Genomic DNA, 23,129 nt, shown 5'->3' with positions numbered 1-23,129 from the left:
GAGGGAGAAATGTTTCAAGGTAACGAAAATGGGGAAGGTGGTAATATGGCTGCATGGCTCACCGAAATAAACACTCTTCACATCCAACCCTTTAAACTTTTGCCTCCTGGTAAGTCACTACTCAGTTTTTTCTTGGCTTTTCATTCTAACTCGTGGGAACCTTGGAGAGATTAATTAATTAATGTGTATTTAAATGCATGTTGTTGCAGACCCTCATGATGCAAAGGTGTGCATGAAGGTTGTGGGTATCTATGGTAGATATGTCCACTATTTGAGGGTATGATTTTTTGTTTATGTATGTTTTTAACATAGTTTAAGAGCCATCGGGTCTATAGGACATCCTCTAATGGAAAATTGAATTTATTCAGAATTTGATCTAGGATTTTGGGATTTAGGGTCTGGTTGAACACATCACTTATAAGTTTCTTAGTTATGAATGGATAATCCTCCAATTTTCTGCAAATTGCGGAATGGAATTTCAACCTGTAAGATATTCTTTTTTTGTGAATGGCTTTCCTGCCTCTGTTTCTTGATATGTTAAATGCAGTTGTTATATTTGTGTGGTTCATTGCACCCACTGCAAAGAAAGGGAATAGTTAGATAACCACAATACAACTAGGTTTAGGGGGTTTTGATGTGCTTTCCACAAGCAAGGGATAATGTCTCTCTCTTTTCCATTTTACACATAATAGTAATATGAAGGTCTTTGTATCAGATATTGAACATTCATCACCAAGGTGTAGGGGACTTGTATATAGACCATGTAGGTCTTAAAGCATGTTAAAATAAGGATCAATCGATCAATGGATATGTATTATGTATTATTTGGATGATCTAATATGTAGTATATATTTTTGGATGATCTAATATCAATTGAGTAAAAGGTATTTTTTCCAACTAATTCTTGCTAGATGCACATTCTATAGTGTAACATGGGGAATTATGTCATCTAATTGCAGCTAGATGCACGTTCTACACTCAAGCAAGGGGAACTATGTTAGCTAATTAAAGCTATATGCACATTCTACTCCTTTAAGATTGAGACCCTGACATACCCTATATCATGGTAGATATCTACATCCTATCTGTTCAAAAAGTACCTAGTTCTATATGTCTAATAACCAAGGCCACCCCTAAAGTCCTAGGATATATCCCATAGTGTGATAGGACTTCCTAAGGAGTCACATCTGTCACTATAGGGTTAGAATCAGATTCACCAGTAGGATATCTAGATCCCACAATTAGCTCTGATGGGTAGCCTAGTTGGATGAAGCCCTTGCCAAGTCATTACCCCTCTGTCATGAGGTGCAAGTTCAGTTATCCTTGGGTATAGCAGGGTCAAGGCTTGAAAGTTTTGTCAACTAGGCGTGAGGCCCCTTCTGGTAGGCTCGCCTGCCTAAGGGTGTTGCAAGAAAAAGAATATCTAGATCCTCCAATCATAGATCCGAGTAGAGAACAAATGGACCAGTTTATAGCCCAGTATGGGGAACTGTGTCATGCTTGAGTGAGTGTAATGTTGTGCCCAAGGACACATCATATTACCTAGTATGGGGGAGTTGTGTCAGGAGTGATTGACTATAACATTGGTTGTGCTAAAAGGTGTATCATATAGCCTAGTAGGAGAAGTTTTCTTTCAAATGGGTTTAACATTATTTGTATCTAGATGCACATTTTATAGTCCAATATGGGGATGTCTTATATACAATATAGTATGGGGATGAGTTATAAGTGTATTCATGAATGAGTGTAATGTTGGTGTTATTTTTACTTTTCACATTAAATATATATAGAGAGAGATAGATCTATCTTAACTTATTAATCTTAGATTTATCAAGTAGCAGAAGTTAATCCCATATTTATCAAGTAGGAGTAGGGATGGAATTATTTTAGGTGTATTTTTTTATAGAACTATTTTTACTTCATCAAAAGGGCTTACATGTCCAAGGATTTGATGCCTCTTCTTGATTAAGATGAATTTGAAGTTAAGATAGATCTAGATTGGTCATATATCATTTTTAAAGAGAATGATGTATGGAAACATATTATAAGAGACTCCAAGCCTGTTCATGATGGTTGAATGCAATTGACAAAGGAACTCAATGGCTAGTGCATGCATGTTCCTTCTGCAGTGTGATGTTCTCTTTACCAACTTCTAACTTCCTTGTGTGCTAGCTGGAAAGGTAGACCTTGTTTAGGAATTTGTGATTTTATGGATAATAATCCGTTGTGGTAGTTTTAATTTTTTAACTTAGGGCAGTTATATGTTTAAGTTTTAGGGTGTTTAGCACATGGAAGTTTCTTTAGCAATCGACAATTTTACTTAAAAACTAGCTTTCTTGGTTTTGGTTGCAAACATTATGGTGTGTAGAATTTATCGTAAAAGAACCAATGGTGATTAGTCATGAGTATGCTAGAATGATTGAGGAGGTCAACAATGAAGTGAGACACTTGGTTCCTGGTGATCATGTAGATTTGGAGCATGGAATATTGTGCTGGTGATGTGAGAAATGTAAGTAAGGTTCCTACAATATGTGTCCCAACGTGAAGTTCTTTGCAACACCTCTCATGCATGGTTCCTTGGCCAATCACATTTTTATTTCCATCCCTTTTTTTCTTACATAAGAGTAACCATAGGAAATGAAGAAGTTTTTTTTTATATGTACCTTTCTATGAACCCAATATAATGGATGTCTTTATACCATTCGGATTCTAGAGTTTTCTTGTATGTGCTCAAACATTGTCTCATGATAGATTTGAAAAGATGGACATGCGTGATTTGGAAAATCATTTGTGATTTAACAAGTCATTAAGATTCTTGATTTGTATATCCTATGTGTTGTTATCAATCTTTTATTATTGAATGTTTATATACCATAGTCTAGGTTCACACTATCATATGCACTTGGTAGCTTGGTTGTAATGTTTCTATAGAATGTTAAATAAGTAATATATAGATGGTTCATCTCATCAAGCAAATCCATTTGTGCAGGTTATTTTGCATTCTCTTATTGTTTATAGAAACATTATATCATTGGTGGAAAACTATGTACTTGACATGGGAAAATGTGACTTAAGCTACGATTTTTGACATCGAGAACATATGCTCAAAAATATTTTAGAACCTTATTTATTTGGTGTTTGTTTCGATGAAGGAAATAATGCCAAACAAAATTTGAAAGAAAGAGAACACATTGTATTACTTCATTTACCTAGGCCTAAGGGTATTGAATTAGAAAAGTCTCAAGGTAGTTCTATAAAGCATGATGTTGGTGAAACATCTCTTTCATAGCATGAGATTCATGCAAACTTGTTCCCTGCACTTACAAAAAACATCCTTCTTTTGCCCAAGCTGGCTACATTATTGCATCAAGGAAGAAATTTTTGGGTTTTCTTACCTGGTTCCCTTTCTCACGTTGTCCAAGACACAACTCCAAGTTATAGACCTTTACTAAAACTAGGTAATCTGTGCTAATTTCACATCCATTAGACTGATGAGGTTAGGAAACCTACTGTATTAAAAGGCAAGGATAAGGACAATGATCAAGATAGTTTCACTAATATAAATGATAATACATATTTTCATTCTGATGGATCCTTTAGTGAAGAAAGTGTTATCACCTAGATTGACCTCAAGTTGAAGGGAGGCAATCCTAGGGTAACCATAAACCAATCTTAGCCAAGTAGCTAGCCCTACTAGGCTAGGAGAGGTCTCTCTCCGTAAGGATCTCAGTCAAGATGACTAGATCAGGTAAAGGATTTTAGGCTAGGTATAGTAGCACGGAATTTTGATTGGATTTTGAAGGGGTTTTGCCAGACCAGGTGGAGCTGGGTAGTTTAGGTCTGGGAAATTAGGTTAGAAATGCAGGGTGTTCTATGGGGCAAGGTAGACAGAGGCTTTAACACTCTTGGGCTTGATGGGGTGAGATGTTTAAGACTGGTGAGAAGCTAAGAAGGGCTTGTGACAACTATGGATCCTTCCTGGACTACATAAAACATGAAATGATGAATGATTTCCCATGGCAGAGCACTGATACAATGGATTCTACCTATCAAACTTGAAAACATTCAACTAGAAGCAACAAAATTATATATGGCATACATAAAACATATAAACATATAATCACAGAAGAATAAACTGTACTAGAACTCCATACTACAGGGATCCCATAAAAATAGCTGCAAATCTTATTAATTTCCTGCCAAATTGCTTACAAAAGGTGTACAATCAATGTCTTAGCATCCAGATGAGTCCAACCCTTTACAGTGAGAAAGAAGAAGAAGATATAGACATGATTTCAACCTCCTCCCATCCTCAGGGGTCAAATCCTTAAGATGAGGAGCTAATCTAACTAATACTGGACAAGAAATAGGAATATAGGCATCATCAACAACTTGCCTCTAAAAGTGAAAAACTAATTCATTTGAGCTCAAACTAACTTCTAAAGCAATGAATCTACTCTCTATCACTATTTATCTATCATAATTACATGCCAAGTAATCATTTACAATATCAAATCATCCACCAAGAGAGATAATCCATGATTACAGTAAAAAAACTAGAAAAATAGCAACCCTGAGCAAAACTGTCAAAATTGCAGCGCCACTGGCAAAAAGCGCATCGCCACTTTCAGGTCCCTTTTGGAGGCCTTCCCAGAATCAAAATTGAGCCCATGATAGCTCATTGGAAAGGTATTCAAGTATACTTTCCAAAACACCTGGAGTTTCTGAACTTGAAGCTCATTTGACCCATCAAAAATTGATTCGCCCAAGACTGCTTCTGTGTGTCCAAAAAGTGGCAGAAAGGTCACTTTTAAGGTGTTTTTTGACCTTTTGGTGGACCAGTTCTTCCCCAAAAAATTTGAAATTTGCTAGGGTACATGTCCTCATCGCTCTAAATCCAAAAATGTGAACAATTTCTTCAATGGGTGCCCCTAGGAGAAGCGCAACGTTGGTGGCACTACGCTTATAGGCAGTTTTCCTGTGTATTGAAATCCAAAATTTGCAAATGAAAAGATATGCTCAAAAATTCCCCAAAATTGGTGAGAAGCACCATCATCATGTGCTTTGATGAGCCAAGGAAGCTTCAGCTAGCATCCTAAGTCTATCCTCCTCTTTCTTTCCTTTCAAGGCCCGCCTTAGCCTCGTTTTCATTCTCTTGACCCTCATATTGTAAATCTTGTTTCAAGTCCTATAATGATAGGCCATGTGTCTGATCATCTAATTATCTTTGTTGGCCTTCCGTAGCAGCTTCTCAAGGTGTAAGTTGACCCTTTCAAGAAAAGTCTCCCTATCATCTTCAATCTCTTGCTCAATAGGAGTCAAAGTGACTTGTGCTTCTTTGCCACTTTGTCGTTTCAACTTGAGCATTCCTAGCTCCATGAGGACTTGTTTGTCACTCAATTGTTTGTTTTCTTACTCCAAGTATGCAATTACGTATTTGGCCGTCTCCAAATTATCTGCCAAAGCTTGCACTTGAGCTTCTCTTTCCCGTATGATGATGTCTTTGATGGTTTCTTCGTCCTGAGCCTCTAAGTCAATGATTTGAACCCCATGACGAGTATAACGCTACTGCGGATCCTCATGCTCAGTCATGTTAAAGTCCCTTTCCTCCTCATCATCAAGACTCTACTTTGGCATCTTTTCCTTGCCTTTGTGCAGCTGCTGCAGCTGCACCTATTGTGTCAATGAAGAAGGCAAGGCCCCTTCCAAATCTTGTGGGGAAAACACTTGCCTATGAGCTGATGAAGAAGGCAAGGCCCCTTCCATATCCCCTGGAGAAAACACTTTCCTATCTGTTGCAAATAATCTCCTAGTGCCCCTCTGATATGTCATGTAGACGGGCACCTCAATAGTTCTTGTCTCCTTGGCTTCCTCATCTGTTTTCACTGGGTTAGAAGGTCCTCCTATTTCTTGAGGCACTAGTAAAGGAATTTGAGGACCTCTGAAGATCTCATGAGAGATAAAGGTCTCCCAAGGGATGTTAAGGAGACTGAGATGATGAAGCACAATGACCTTGATCAGAGAGTAATGATAAAGGTTGCTCAGCTGCTGAGGGTAAGGCTTCCTTTCGACAATAAAAGCCATCTTGTCAATACTCTCAAACAAGTAGTAAGGGAGGTTTAACATCCTCACCCTGGTAAAATGCATGAGGAGCCTGATGTGATAAGTGTATAGCCTAGAGAACCTTCTCTGACAAGTGAAATACTTCATGATGATTTTCATCATGGGGACATACTTGTTCTCAAGAAACCTGAAAGGAAATAGTCTCTTCACCTGATTTTTATACTGGGGTTTGATATAATGTTCATAATAGAACTCATCTAGATCCTGGCACTTCAACCACTTCTCCCCTACATTAGGAATCCTGGTGGCATCTGAAATAATTGATCTGAATTGGATCCTAAACACTCTCTAAGTTTTCATGACTTTCTCAAATTATGCCAAAAGATTCAAGTCTTCGAAAAATCAAGCTATCAGAAGGAATCCTCATGACAGTTGCAATCATGGATAGAGCAGAGCAACGAGGACCCTCGATTGAGCGCGCAGACCGTTGGCCCATGGTAATGTGTGCTGGCACAAACTGGCAAAACTGGAGGCTAGTTTGAGAAACAGAGGTATATTCTGATACGCGATTAGCGCTAAGCACTAATCGCATATCCTAGGGTGTCCCCCTTAGTGAAGGAAAGCCTCGAAGCACCCAGACCCGAAATCTCTATAAAATGTCGAAAAGTAATGCATTCGGTTCCAAAGCACGGGATTCCACAAACCAGTAGGATATCAGAAGGCCTTGAGGCGGTAACCAGTTTTGACCAAATCTCGCTCGATGCCACACATTAAGCAACATGCATCTGGTGGATGAGAGAGAAAACCGCCCACATCGGACGAGTAAAAGTCATGCAACTTGCCTGCTCGATGTGCACGATGATCGTAGGATCTAGGGGGCCTAGATCAACGGCAGAGGCGCATCCTGATAAATGACTGGATTTGACAAGGTTGTAGAGCAAGATTACAGGGGGTTTGAAGTCCAATGTGGACGATGAGTTGGCAAACGATTCGTATTTCGCAGGTGATCTTGAACCAAACGGAATTAGTGGCCATTCAAATATGATTTAAGGAATCTGACACCCAGTTCATTAGGAAATAGGTGGCCACCTCCCTGCAAAGCGTTACACAGTGATGATGATGCAAACCAGGGAATTTGAACGAACAGGGGAAGGCAAACCAGAATGTTGGGAACCAGAAATGAACCGATAGAAAGTAGACTGGCTTTAAAGCCATGAACTGACAGAGAAAGCTTGAGAGGGAGGAGTTAGTTAGCTACAGAAAGCTAAGAGAAGAGAACAAAGAGTAGAAGCCGAGCTGACCTGAAGGCAACATCAAGCCAGACAGAGCCAGAGAGAGAGCTAGAGAGTCTGTGCACTCCAGAGAAAGCTTGAGAGGTTCAAGCGAGCTCCTTGCCTTAGGCTTGTCATGTATGAGTTTCAGATTGGGATCATACTACTGTGACCAGTAGAGGTTAAGTACCAGTATGGAGAGTCTGTGTACTCAAATCCTACTAATTCATATATGTTGAGTGAGACTCAAATTGAGCTCACTGTTGTAAAGAAACTCTGCTTTGAAAACATAATAGAAAGGCCACTAGTGAAAGCTGGACTAGGAGACGTAGCCCAGGAGTATTGGGTGAACTCCTTATTAAACTTGTTGTATTACATGTTTTCCTCTTATGTTTTCTCTAACTACCTCAGTGTCTATGTATTTTGCAATCTTATCGACCCATTGCATAAAGTAACATAGGCACATCCATGCACATGAGTCTGTAATACCTTTAAATTCTTTGTCTTGGATAAATTCCAGATCAAGTGGTATCAGAGCTCAAGTTTACTAAGGTTAGACAAGCTTGTGCTAGATTTTGTTGTTGAATGCTAACTAGATCAAAGCTTAAACTAGGAGAAGGAGAGTTGATTGAAACTAACCCTGAAATTGGGAGAGTCTATCCTAAGAGGAAAATGTCAGATGAAACTCCCTTGGAATCAAACCCTCAGTTCATGGATAGTTTCATGACCATGAGAGCCATGGTAGAGGAAATGTATAGAGAATTTAAGAAAGGTAGAGAGGAAGATTCATCAAAATCCAAACAAGATAAAGGAGCAGAAGAATCCTTCCTCCATGACTACTCTAAAGGCAAGGGGAAAGAAGAAAAACTTCCCACACCTCCTAGTAGCCCTGAAAACAAAAAGAAAACATCTTTGATTAAATTAGATGTTAAATTTGATTTACCAATATATGATGGAGAGTTGAATGCAGAGAAGCTGGATAATTGGATTAGACAGATTGATGTTTATTGCAGAGTGCAGAGTATCGATTCGGACAGTAGCAAGATTCAGCTGGCCAGCCTATGCCTTGGAGGCACTGCCTTGGTATGGTGGGAAGATAGGACACAAGTTGACTTGAAGAAGCATGGTAAAATTCTTTCTGTCTGGAGTGAATTTGTTTCTGTAATTAAAAAACAGTTCTATCCATTAGCTTATATGTAGCAAGCCATGATGAGTTGGCAAAATCTTCGACAATTAAAAGGGCAAAGTGTACAAACTTACACTCAAGAATTTAGGAAAAGAGCTTTGATTCTAGGAATTTCTTTAGACTCACCTGAAACTCTGGTGAAGTATATAGGTGGTCTACATAGCTACTTAAGGCACACAATTCTCATGTTTAATCCCACTAGCATAGATGAGGTATCTGTTCAAGCTACACATGTAGAGGCTAGAGGAAAGAATGTGAACCCAAAAGTTGGGGGATCATCAAAACCCACTGCAAGTAATAATAAGGAGAAAAGAAAACATAAATGGAAAGAGAGGAAGACAAATATTGTACGAAAGGTCAAATCTTCATGCACTCACTGTAAGAAGGATGGGCATGATGATGAACATTGCTGGATTCTACATTCAGAGCTGAAACGCAAGAAGTTCGAGGGCAAGAAGAAGAAGACTGTTGTAGTTATTCAAAAATATTTGGGGTCAGACTCAGGAGATGAAACAAAAATTGCAGCCACATGTATAAAAGGTAAAAATTCTGAAGCATCTACTAGTAATTCTGCATAATCTACTAATAATGAAGAAAATGAGAGGAAAAGACATGAGTTATTTCATACTAGATTTGTTTACAAGCATCAAAAGATTGATACTTTGTTTGATAGTGGCTCACAAGTAAATTTAATTTATGAATCAATTGTAAAGAAGTTGGAACTACCAACCACACCTCACAAAAAGCCATATCCATTAGGTTGGTTATGTGATAAAGCACAACTACAAGTGACTAGACAATGTAAACTTAGGTTTTCTTTTGGGTCAGCATTTGTAGATGAGGTTGAGTTAGATATAGTTCCTTTGGATATATGTGGAATTGTTTTAGGAAGTCTTTGCTTGTATGATAGGAAAACTATTTTCTATAGAGCTGAAAACAAGTATCAACTTGTTAAAGATGGAATCAAATATATTTTAAGAGCTCATAAACACAAGAATAATTATAGTCTCATAAACTCAGGTTATATGAAAAGAATTGTAAATTCATGCAAACAATTTTTACTGATGGTTGTAAAGGAAAAGAAACCTAATAAAACCAATGTGTTTGAGGGCTGTAATGCTAAACAACAAGCTGATTTAGAAAAATTTGTTTCAAAATATGATATACTATTTCAAGAACTTAAAGGTCTGCCACACAAAAAGGAAATATTACATGATATTAATTTGCAGCAAGATGCTCCATTGCCTAACATCGGAATGTATAAGTTGTCTGCTTTAGAGAATGCAGAAATCAAGAAGCAGGTACAGGAGCTGCTCGAGAAAGGGTTCATAAGACCTAGCACATTGCCTTGTGGGTCTCCAATTGTCTTGGTGAGAAAGAAAGATGGCTCATGGAGAATGTGCGTTTATTACCAAGCACTGAATAAGATAACGATAAAAAATAGTTATCCCCTTCCTCACATAGATGATCTATTAGATCAATTGAAAGAAGCTGTTTATTTTTCCAAGTTGGACTTGCATAGTGGCTATCATCAGGTCAGAGTTGCAGAGCAAGATGCATGGAAGACTACTTTCAAAACAAAGCAGGGATTGTATGAGTGGTTGGTTATGCCTTTTGGCTTAACTAATGCTCCTGCTACTTTCATGAGAGTAATGAATGATGTACTCAGACCTTTTCTTGATGATTTTGTCATTGTATATTTGGATGACATTCTTATATTCAGTAAAACATGGGAAGAACATTTAAAGCATGTTAAGCAGACTCTAGATGTTTTGAAGAAAGAGAATCTTTATGTTAAGCTCTCAAAATGTGAATTTGGCAAAACATCTTTGAATTATTTGGGTCATATTGTAGGGGGTGGTGAATTGAAGATAGATCCCTCTAAGGTTGCAGTCATTGTAAACTGGCCTAAACCCAAATATGCTACTGAAGTTAGAAGCTTCTTAGGAGCCGCACAATATTGGGGAAATTTAATTTCTAACTTTTCCTTAATTGCAGCTCCCTTACATGCTTTAAAAGTATTGAACAAGGTGTTTCAGTGGGGAGGCAAGCAGCAGAAAGCCTTTGACACCTTGAAAGAAAAGATTAGTAGAACACTAGTACTAGCACTACCCAATCTTCAAAAACCATTTGAGATTGACAGTGACTATGCCATGGGAGCAGTGTTGATGCAGCACGGTAAACCCATATGTTATCATTCTGAGACTACAGTAGTTAATTATCCCACATATGATAAACAATTGTATGCATTAGTACAGAGTGTGAAAAAGTTGAAACATTACCTAATGGGCAAAGAGATAGTTATACATACTGATCATCAACCACTTCAATATTTACACTCACAAACTAAGTTGCAGCAATCAAGACATTATAGGTGGATGGGTTTTCTACAACAGTTTCATCTTGTCATCAGATATAAAAAGGGCATACACAATAAAGTTGCAGATATGTTGTCTAGGCCAATCATAAACGCATCCACTAGACTTAAGCATAATTCAGTATTGCATGAAAGCTACATTGAACAGTATGCTCAAGATATAGATTTTAAAGATGTATATGCAAATTTAAGTCATGGAAAACAAGTATAAGAATTGGATTATCATGTTAAAGACCAACTCTTGTATCATTTGGGAAAATTATGCATTCCTCAAATAGAAAGAGTAAAGATAATTCGAGAAGCACACACTTCTCTAATATCAAGTCACTTTGGTGTAAGTAAAATAGTTGCACATCTTCAAAGATTTTGTTATTGGCCAAAAATGAATGAGACAGTTTCTAGATATGTAAGAGGGTGTACCATGTGTGCTAAAAGCAAGCCAAACAATAGAAAACTAGGTTTGTACACTCCACTACCAGTTCCTTCTCATCCTTGGGAAAGTGTTTCCATGGACTTTGTTGGAGGACTGCCTAAATCTAGAAAAGGTCATGACTATTTATATGTTGTTGTGGATAGGTTTAGCAAAATGTGTATTTTAATACCTTGTAACAAACATATTATAGCTGAACAAACTGCAAAGTTGTTCTTTCAGCATGTATGGGTTCATTTTGGATTACCCACTTCCATTATATCTGATCGAGATACCCGATTTATTGGGAAATTTTGGTCAAGTCTATGGGAATTAATGGACACCAGACTGAAAAAGAGTACAGCTTTTAACAGATGGCCAAACGGAAGTGGTCAATAGGACAATGATCCAGTTGCTCAGAGGCTACTGCAGCAAACATCCCAGGCTTTGGGATGAACACTTATGTTATGTGCAGCATTCTTACAATTGAGCTAAGCATTCTTCTACATAAAGATCTCCTTTTGAGACCTGTTTTGGTTTCACACCAATGTCTCCCTTGGATTTTGTCTTTGGTAAGGACATAGCATTTGATGGACACAGTGATGTGGACAAGGAAACCAAGTTCATTGAACAAATATAAGAGATTCATCGGGCAGTACGGGAACAGCATCAGATGGAGCATAGTTTCCAAGTTGGTGATCAAATCTAGCTGTATATCAGCAAAGCCCGAATGCAAGGTGAAGGTATGAAGCTGAAGCCAATAAGGTATGGACCTTTCAAGATACTTGAGAAAATTGGTGAGAATGCTTTTTGCCTTGATTTACCAGCTTACATGCACATCTACTCAGTTGTTAATGCAGATAGCTTGATACTATTTGAGCCTTCATTAATTGAAGATCCCGAAGAGCAGAGTCAATTGCCTTCTATTGATGATATGTTGCCTGAATATCTTAATGAATTGCAAGAAGATATAGTTTTGGACAGGAAGGTGAGAACTACATGTAGAGGGGATGTTGAGTACCTAAGAATTGGACTCAAAGGTTCAAAGCCAAGCAGTGTGAAATGGTTAGAAATTGGGCAAGTGAGGAATCAATACCCTCACTTGATCGATGCTTAAAAATAAACTTTTGGTGGTCCAAAAGCTTTTCCAGTGGGAAGGCCATGTTCCAAATTGGATCCTAAACACTCTCTAAGTTTTCATGACAGTCTCAAATTATGCCAAAAGATTCAAGTCTTAGAAAAATCAAGCTATCAGAAGGAATCCTCATGATAGTTGTAGTTGTGGTCAGAGAGGAGCAATGACGACCCTCGGTCGAGCGCGCAGACTGTTGGCCCATGGTAATGCGCGCTGGCACAAACTGGAAAAACCGGAGGCTAGTTTGAGAAATGGAGGTAGATTCTAATACGCTATTAGCTAAGTGTTAATCGCGTATCATAGGGCGTCCCCTTAGTGAAGGAAAGCCCCAAAGCACCTGGACCCGAAATCTCTATGAAATGTGGAAAAGTAATGCATTTGGTTTCGTAGTGTGGGATTCCACAAACTCGCAGGATATCAGAAGGCCTCGAGGCGGTAAGCAGTTTTGACTGAGTCCCGCCTGATGCCACACATCGAGAACCATGCATTTGGCGGATGAGAGAGAAAACCGCCCACATCGGATGGGTAAACGTCATGCAACTTGCCAGCCCAATATGCACGATGACCATAGGATCTGGATGGCCTAGATCAACGGCAGAGGCGTGTCCTGATAAATGACTAGATTTGACAAGGTTGTAGAGCAAGATTACAGGGGATTTGAAGTCCGACGTGGATGATGAGTTGGCAAATGATTCGTATTTCACGGGAGATCTTGAACCAAACAGAATTAATGATGATTTAAATATGATTCAAGAAATCTAACACCTAGTTCGCTAGGAAATAGATGGCCACCTCCCTATGAAGCGTTACATAGTGATGATGATGCAAACCAGGGGAATTCGAATGGGCAGGGGAAGGAAAACTAGAATGCTGGGAAGTGGAAATGAACCAATAGAAGGCAAACTGGATTTAAAACCATGAATTGACAGAGAAAGCTTGAGAGGGAGGAGTTAGTTAGCAGCAGAAAGCTAAAAGCAGAGAACAGAGTATAGAAGCCGAGCTGACTTGAAGGCAGCATCGAGCCAGACAGAGCCAGAGAGAGAGCCAGAGAGTCTGTGCACTCTAGAGACAGCTTGAGAGGTTCAAGCGAGCTCCTCGGCTTAGGCTTGTCATGTATGAGTTTCAGATTGGGCTCATACTACTGTGACCAGTAGAGGTCAAGTACCAGCAAGGAGAGTCTATGTACTCAAATCCTACTGATTCATATCTGTTGAGTGAGACTCAAATTGAGCTCACTGTTTTAAAGAAACTCTGCTTTGAAAACATAATAGAAAGGCCACCAATGAAAGCTGGACCAGGAGACATAGCCCAGGAGTATTGGGTGAACTCCTTATTAAACTTGTTGTATTACATGTTTTCATGTTATATTTCCTCTAACTACTTCAGTGTCTACGTATTTTGCAATCTTATCAATCCATTGCATAAAGTAACATAGGCACATCCATGCACATGAGTCTGTAATACCTTTAAATTCTTTGTCCTGGATAAATTCCAGATCAATAATGGAAGATGAAATGGTGAAATTCACCCTAGCAAGAGTCACCCTATTGTCCTGAAAATGTGCTGTAAAAAGTCTAGTGAGCTCCAGGTGATATTGAACTCTCTCAACCTATTCACAGAATTCATAGCAGCCAAGGTATCTAAATCATGTGACAGCTAACTCAAAGGCCTGCAATTCCCTAATGTTTGATGGCTCCGTTATAACCCCAAGAAACTCTCCTAGGTTGTATCTCAGAGATGCTCGAGAACATTACAAACTCAACAAAAATGTTGGAAATAGGTGGATGAATGGAAGGAATGATGCATATTCAAGCCAGATAACCACTTCTACTATGATTAACCCCAGACATGGGTGAACACCCCCAGACTACAAGGCTTTAGACCACCAATTACTCACAGTTTAAGGAATAGGTGAACATGGAGAATACTGACCACACTAGCAGATGCACAAGACCATGTGATGGCCGGCTGCAACCAGTAGAAAGGTCTGTAAATCTATTTCCTAATGCACAGACAGGATGACAGCTCTCTGGCACCAAGAAAACAAAAACCTGCATACACCTTCAATAATACATACTAGATTCTAACATAGAGGTAGGATGACAGCCCCTCTAATGCTAAATATCAAGAGCACATGAAAAATGAGTAACAGGCACAACCTAGAACAAAGAAGAAGTGGAAAGTGAGCAATTAACAACAAAAGAAACTTGCATTAGCTGAAAATGAATACCAGACGCTGCAGGTATCACAGTGGTCACAGTCTCCAGAAGTTGTACCTTATATCAAAAAAATATCCATCAATCCTCATTACATCTTGTTTCTCGCTATATATGGAGGTTTATTACAAAAATATCTACTATCCTATGCGTGGAGGGGTCATAATGGACCACCAACCACATTAACTATCTAATATGGGTCTCTGATACAATCTACTGCTTCCATAAATGAATTTGATATTCTCTGGTACTATGTTGACCTTCTTGAGCAGCTAGAGTGTGGTATAAAAGAAATTCCATGATTGATAAATGCTTGTAACTGTTGGAGGCCGTTCTTTCCTTCTTTGACCATCCTTTCTGTTGAATGCAGTGGTTGAGGAATAACTGCGCCGGGTACAGGGTAGCTGATCGTTGTTATCCTTCAGGAGCCTAGGACGGGCTATGGACACAGGCAGCATGGAGGAAGATCCATCGTTGGATAGCATGGATCGATGGCGGAGAGTGCTTTGAAATGGCTATCGAGAGGAAGCAGGAACAACAAATGTGGGCCGTTGGATGAAACAGACGGATGGCTGAGATCTCTTGGCGGGCGGCGTCGTGAGGAAACGTGGACAGGCAAACATGGGCCATCGGATCGCAGTCAGGCAGATTCGACAGCTATCGGGTGGTAGAGGTGTGCCAACGTTAACAAGCGGGGGACGGATTACGGGCGGTGAGCGGTATCCTCGCATCGCTATCAGGGGATGGTGGTATTCATACATAGGGGTCACGATCACGTTAAACGAGAGACACGTGGCGAAGGAAAACCGCTTTCCCCACGGGTTAATGCGCGGGCATGTTCCAGCGGCGGGAGGTGCGACTGCCGTCCGATCGTGGCGGGGATGATCGGACGGCAGGGATTAATCGCACAAGTTTTCGGGACTGATGTGACAGGGACAGCAACGGTAACAGTGCGCGGTTATATGAATATAGTCATATGGGTTTAACTTTGCACCTGGGACCCGAGGGAAAAATGGGTTAATATGGGGTTTATAAAGGATTATAGAGGAAAACAGAAATGACGGGTTAAGGGAGAAAAATGAGAATGAAAGGGAAGCAAGGAATGGAGAGGTTTAGGAAGGAAAACAGAGATAGCAGAGTGAAAGGAAGTAAGTGGGGAAATAGGGAGAGGCGAGGATAACCACTGTAAACCATCTCTGAGCCAGCAACCAAGGACCAAGCTTATTCCTCCTCCTTGAAAAACAACAACATGTAGCAGAGCTAACACTGGCTCCTTCTGGGGATGAGATCCTCCCTGTGAGGTCTCAAGAACCTGCAGATCAATGCCTTCCTGATGAAAACAAATTAACAAAATTCCTAGTGTTCCATTGGGCATGGAGTCTGACTGAACCTATACTAAAACTGATAAAACAAAATATTTACAACTTTAAGGCCAAAAGACCTTAAATCACATAAATTTTCAGAAAACACCCATTAACTGGGCCATCAAAAACTGCCTCTCCTCCCATACTTTTCAGTATGAAGGTGTTGTTCCCTTGAATCTGTGAAATAATAAAAGGGCCTATCTAGAAAGCATCAAACTTCCCATGGTTGCCTTTCTTCTCTTTTAGTGCATCCCACTTCAAAACCAAGTTTCCAACCTGAAAATTATTTGTCTTTGTCCTCCTGTCAAAAGCATCCTTGATCTTTTACTAATGTGCTGCAGCCTTTTCAACCAGCTGTTCTCTAATTAGATGTACCTCTGCTAAATCAATGATCCTTTTTGCCATGTCTTCTTCCTCATTTTGGTCTTCTTGAAGGAATTTTGCCACAGGGAGAGTTAATTGAATTGGGAATACAGCTTTAGTACCATATACCAGCTTGAAAGGAGAATTCCATGTGGATCTTTTAATGGTCACTCTGTCAGCCCACAATGCATACTTGAGCTTAGAATCCCAATTCTTTTTATTTTCCTCCAAGAGCTTCTTAATTATTCTTATCAGGCTTTTATTAGATGATTCTGCTAGACCATTTCCTTGAGGATAGTATGAGGTGGAATGGACCAATTTAATACCCATTGAATGACACATTTCCACCAATTCTTTTCCCCTGAAGGCTGCTACATTATCTGTGACTAATTTATATGGACAACCAAATCTGGTAAAGATATTCTCTGTCAAAAACTTCATGACGACATTATGATCAGCCTTTCTGGTAGGAATTGCTTCAATCCACTTGGTAAAATAATCAGTGGCTACTAATATCCATCTATGCTGGCCATTGGAATGTGGATTGATTTCTCCAATAAAAGCCAAGCCCCACTGCTTAAAAGGTCCTCTTGCCCGTAATAGTTTTAGGGACAGGGACTTCAACTGCTGCTTTCCTTCAAATCTTTGGCACCTATCACAAGATTTCAAAAATGAAAATACATCAGAAAATAAAGTGGGCCAATAGTACCCAGCTCTGAGAATCTTAGGGGCAGTGGTTTTCCAATAATGGTGCCCTCCACACATGTTGGAATGAAACTGCTGCATAACTTCTATTGACTGTTCTTTGTCCAGGAACCTCAAAAGCACTCCAGATGGATCCCTCCAGTAGAGCAGATTTTCATTAATGCAATATTTAGCTGCCCTAAGCTTTATAGTTCTAGCTTGACTTTGAGTAAAGCTTGAAGGGATTTCTAGCTTCAACAAGAATTTAACTATTGCAAAATACCGATCACAAGAAACTAAATTTTTGGCCTCTGACTGCTTTTTGTCTGGTTCAGCTGCTTCCTCTTCTTCATTTGTCTGACCAATTTCTGCAATTGTGCACAGGAAATCTATATCCAATGATCTGTAATTTTCTTCAGCTAACAACCTGGAAAGACCCTGACCTATGACCAGCTTGGTGGGCTTCAGTTCTATATTAAATTCAATTAGGTTTGCAATCCATTTAGCCCTTCTTCCATCAGCATCAGGTTGTGTTAAGACATCTTTTATTGCAGCAGAGGGTACACATGCAATTATCTTGGAATGCAAGATATAAACTCTAAAAGCTTTCAAGGATTTGATAAGGGCATATTCTTGTTTTTCAATAATGTCATACCTCAGCTTAGCATCCCTCAAGTTTTTGCTAAAAATGCCACCAGATGCTTTGAGCCTTCTTTATCTACTTGCAATAGAACTGCTGAAATGGTGTCTTCAAAGGCAAATGAGAATACATGGAACTCCTTACTGTAGTCCGGACTTATTAAAGTGGGAGCCTCCATAATAGCTTTTTTAATGGACTCAAAAGATCCTCTTGCTGCATCAGTCCATCTGACCTCTGACCCTTTCTTCAACATGGAGGCAGCATGCTTCACCAGTTCTGCAAAATTTAGTATAAACCTCCTTAAAAAATTAATTTTGCCCAAAAAGGATTGGATATCTTTCTTTGATCTTGGGACAGACAAAGTCTGTATTTCTTTTACTCCTTCTGGGTCAATTTGAACACCTGCAGCAAAAAAATCATGTCCTAACATCTCGCCTTCTTCTAAAGCAAATTGTGACTTTTTAGGATTGACTGAAATTCCAAACCTTCTACACTTCAGAAACACTTTTTTCAAATGCTGCAAATGATTTTGATGGCTGCTGGAGTATACTGTTATGTCATCATGGTCGATAAGGACAAATTTACCCCTCTCTCCTATAAATGCTATATCCATAGCTCTCTGAAAGGTTGCTCCAGCATTCATCAATCCAAAAGGCATCTTGGCATACATAAAAGTGCCCCAAGGAGTGGTAAATGCAGTCTTCTCTTGGTCATCTGGATGCACAACAATCTGATTAACCCTGAAAATCCATCCAAGAAAGACATTACCTTATCTCCTGAGACCTTCTGCAACAAATTCTCTATTTTGGGTAGAGGATAGTTGTCTTTCTTAGAGCATTTCTTTAACTTTCTGAAATCAGCACACAATCTGATTTCTCCACTTTTCTTCCTCACTACTACCAAATTGGCTAACCATTTTGAATATCTGAGAGGGACTATGATCTTGGTAGCCAACAACTTTTTAATTTCTCTTTCAATCAGAGGAAGAAGCATAGGATTTATTGGTCTCAGCTTTTGTTTGAAAGGAATGGTGTCTTTCTCCAGAGGGATTTTATGCTAAATAATCTTTTTATCATAGGTTTTCAGGTCACTATACTCCCAGGCAAACACATTAGCAAATTGCTTCATTAATTCGTAGTACTTAGAACTTTGGTTAGCAGATAGCTGGGAAGACAAATTTACATATCTAGGCTAACCAGGACTCCCTATATCGTGCTTACAGACTGCAAATTGATCTTCTTTTTGGGAAGCCTTGTAAGGCACATCATTCTAGTTGAACAGTCTTTCAAGAGGAACTAGACCCTTTGGAATATGATTACTAGGAAGCTGGACAATGCTTTCTTTGCCAATTTTACTTCTAAGCTGGGGCTGGGGGATTTCTTGCAAGGCTTCATTCTCTTGGTCAATTTACATTTCAGAAAATTCATCAATGACTTGCAGAAACCTATTTAATTCATCATCATCTTCAAAAACTTTCCAATGGTGGACATTATTAGGCAAGGATGGTCTATATTTCATTTGGACTTCATAAATCAGTCTGGGAGGCGTGGGAGGGATAAATAGATAGTAGACACAACTAGGGAATCAACAAGCTGATTTTTGGATCTAGGGATATATGAAATACATAAATTTTCAAAGGAATCTTTGAGTCTCCATACCTCATCTCTGTACGCTTTCAGCCTTGGGTGCTTTGTTTGAAATGTTTTATTTACTTTCTGAATGATCAGATCAGCATCTCCAAACACCTTTATGCTTCTGATTCCTCTGTCTTTTGCTGCATTAAGGCCCAATAGCAGAGCCTCATACTCTGCTATATTGTTTGTGACATGAAAAGCTAGCTTAAAAGACAACTGTGTGCTTTTTTGTTCTGGAGATATCAGCACCACCCCTGCTCCTGCAGTCTCCCTGGAACATGCTCCATCAAAGAACATCTCCCAAACTTGACTTCCTTGCTCTTTCTCGGCCTGAACTGTTGGTTTTTCGATCTGCATTGAGGCCTTCTAAGATTCTTCTATTTGGAGAATACATGCTCCAAAATCAGTGTCCACAGCATATATGGGATGATTGGTAGGATTCTTCTCATCACTGATGATGTACGCCAATTGTGCTTCTCTATAAATCTCCTGCTTTCTCCTCCAAAAACTGGGACAATGGCATATGATAGATCATTCTGTAATGTCCCGCCTAGTCTCTTAATCCATCCTCTGGGCAGCAGCATGCCAAACTTAGGAGGGACATCTGCTACCACAATATCCATCATCATACTCTTCATGGGCAGATGAGTTAGGGTAATGGCTAGATCTTTGATCAATCCCAGACATTTCACCTTTCTTGAATCAAGAGAGAAAAATCATGGTATGGTCTAGTGATAGCAAGGCCCAACTCTTCCATGACAGCTTTAGGCATCAAATTGTGGCTGGCCCCTATGTCTAGCAGGCAATTGTGGAGGATTTTGTCATGAATGGTCAAGGAGACATAAAAAGATGGAGAATTATTATTAGTAGGTTCAATCATGGGGCTAAGCACAAAAAAAAGCCTATCATCTTGCAAATTGACAGAGTCAGTGGAGGTTTGAGTGGTTTCCAGCTCAAAAGCGTCAAGGATAGGCTTTCTAAATACTTCATCCTTTACCAACTCTACAGGCACATATATTTTTAATTTCTAGACTTCTAACTCAAAGCTAAAAGAGGAAGGTAACTTATCAGAACCTCTTACCTCTTGAACTGGTGCTTTGAGGATGACTGGAAAAGTTGTTGGTCTTCTCTGTCTGGTATTCTGTGACTCTGTTTGGGCAGCAGCTCTTTGGGCAAGATTTTCTTTGACATTTTTTGCATGTGACCTTAGATTATACCTTTGTTGTTCACCAGTCTGCAGAATAGCCGCTTTGTCCCACTCCTGACTGTTTTGTTCCTGCAGCAAAGATTCTCCATATGCTGCCAATGTAAAAAATGCAGCACTACCTTTATCCTCCATGCAGTGAATTTCATCCTCATCTTCAAAATATTCCTCCTCCATGACTACATTCTGGAAAGGAGCTTTAACCTTCTGTTCTTCATTTTGTTCTTTTCCCCTCTGAATAATTTGGAACTGTTCATTTGCTCTTCTGAATGGATTTGGATTTCTTGGAGCAAATGTGTTCTGCTGCCTTGTCTTTCCTGAATTCTGCTCAATCTTCAACTTAGATATTTCAGTAGCCAATGACTCTATCATCTTAGTCAATTTATCTAATTTGGGTTCTGAAGATGAAGCAGAGGAAGTAGAATCCTGACCTCTCTGCCTCGTTCTGTCAGCTTGACCTTTGAGCTTTTCTGCAGCCATGATATTAGACTCTAATTCTATGGCTGCATCCTGCATGTCTGCCAAAGTAGCACATCTCCTTTCTCTTAACAATAGGCAGAAATAAGAGTCAAAATCATTGGCATAAGTGAGTTTGGCAGAGGTAGGGGTAGGCTTTACCTCAGCTGGTATCTTACTATACATACGATTGAATCTTTTATTAAAATCAGGAAATGATTCACCATTTTCCCTCTTTAAGTTACCAAACTCTGTATGATAATATAAAAAATCTTTTTTATCTCCCCAGTGCTTCAAAAATGCTTCATCTAAGGCTTCAATATTAGCAATAGATCTAGGGGCTAGTTCTCTGAACCACTTTCTGGCCTCTCCATCAAGGCTCTAGACAAAAACTCTCATCCACACATCGTTTTCACTTATATCTAAGTTATTAGCGTAACTATAAAAAGCTTCAAGGTGTCCTTCTGCTGTCTCTCCCTCTGTATAAGTAAGCTTGGGCATATACTTCTAATATTCTCCCACAAGCATGGGATTCAAAGGAACAGGCAAGACCAAAGGTCCATATCTAGTAGCAACAATTCTTTCTATCTTCGCGGGTGCTTGCTGGCCTGCCATGACTGGGGTATGTGGAAGAACACCGAGAGATTGAGCAGTATGAAACAATGAAATGGATGATAGAGACAAAGGGATGTTTTTGATTGAATGGGAAACTTTCTTTGGACTGAGATTCAAAGGGGAACTAGATTGATAAGGAGCTCTATTAATCTCTATAGGTGTTTGTTCACTAGCAGCACTAGGCTCTAAGTCTTCAAATTGTGTATTTTCAACTAAAAACTCCTCATGTAGAGACAAATAATATTTCTTAGGCTTACCTGATCCTGAGGCTCCTTTCTGTGATGTTTTCTTCAACTTGACAATCTTCTCAGGGTCAGGTACTAATTCAACTGGTGATTTCTGAGGATTTCTTCGAGAATGTCTCACAAACTGAGCCAGAGCTTCAACGTGGAGTCGCCAAAGGTTGGTCTTCCTCCAATGGAGTCGCCAGATAGATGATTACAACCAGAAATGTGTCCAGACCTTGTCTATCATCAAAATCTGGAACTGTGTCGTTCTCCCAAGGAAGATGAGCCTCAATCTTCGATCCACGGCAATGGCACCAATTAATGTTATCACCCCAAGAAACTCTCCTAGGTTGTATCTCAGAGATGCTCGGGAACATTACAAACTCAACACAAATGTTGGAAATAGGTGGATGAATGGAAGGAATGATGCATATTCAAGCCAGATAACCACTTCTACTATGCTTCACCCCAGACATGGGTGAACACCCCCAGACTACAAGGCTTTAGACCAACAATTACTCATAGTTTAAGGAATAGGTGAAGATGGAGAACACTGATCACACCAGCAGATGTAGAAGACCATGTGATGGCTGGTTGCAACCAGTAGAAAGGTATATAAATCTATTTCCTAATGCACAGACAGGATGACAACTCTCTGGCACCAAGAAAATACAAACCTGCATACACCTTCAATAATACATACTAGATTCTAACACAGAGGTGGGATGACAGCCCCTCTAATGCTAAACATCAAGAGCACATGAAAAATGCATAACATGCACAACCTAGAACAAAGAAGAAGTGGAAAGTGAGCAATTAACAGTAAAGAAGCTTGCATTAGCTGAAAATGAAGACCAGACGCTGTAGGTATCAGAGTGGTCACAGTCTCCAGAAGTTGAACCTTACATCAAAACAATATCCACCAACCCTCATTACATATTGTTTCTCGGTATATTTGGAGGTTGATTACAAAAATATATGCTATCTTATGCATGGAGGGGTCATAATGGACCACCAACCACATTAACTATCTGATATGGGTCTTTGATACAATCTGCTACTTCCATAAATGAATTAGAAATTCTCTGGTACTCCGTTGTCCTTCTTGAGCAGCTGGAGTGTGGTATAAAAGACATTCCATGACTGATAAATGCTTGTAATTGTTGGAGGTTGTCCTTTCCTTCTTCGGCCATCCTTTTTGTTGAATGCAGTGGTTGAGGAATAACTGCGCTGAGTACAGGGTAGCTAATCATTGTTATCCTTTGGGAGCCTGGGATGGGCTATG

The 23,129-nt window shown here is 39.5% G+C and overlaps 1 pseudogene; it reads left to right on the top strand.

Moving 5' to 3' along the window:
* Nucleotides 1–23,129, top strand: part of LOC149154114 (sorbitol dehydrogenase-like) — a 52,889-nt pseudogene continuing 29,760 nt past the window's right edge.

This window comes from Pinus tabuliformis, chromosome 9 (genome assembly GCF_031772625.1).
Source record: "Pinus tabuliformis cultivar Carrire ecotype Pingquan chromosome 9, CPIR1, whole genome shotgun sequence".
NCBI classification, from domain to species: domain Eukaryota; kingdom Viridiplantae; phylum Streptophyta; class Pinopsida; order Pinales; family Pinaceae; genus Pinus; species Pinus tabuliformis.
Note: the sequence above shows the minus strand (reverse complement) of the source record. Positions and strands in the feature narration are given on the sequence as shown.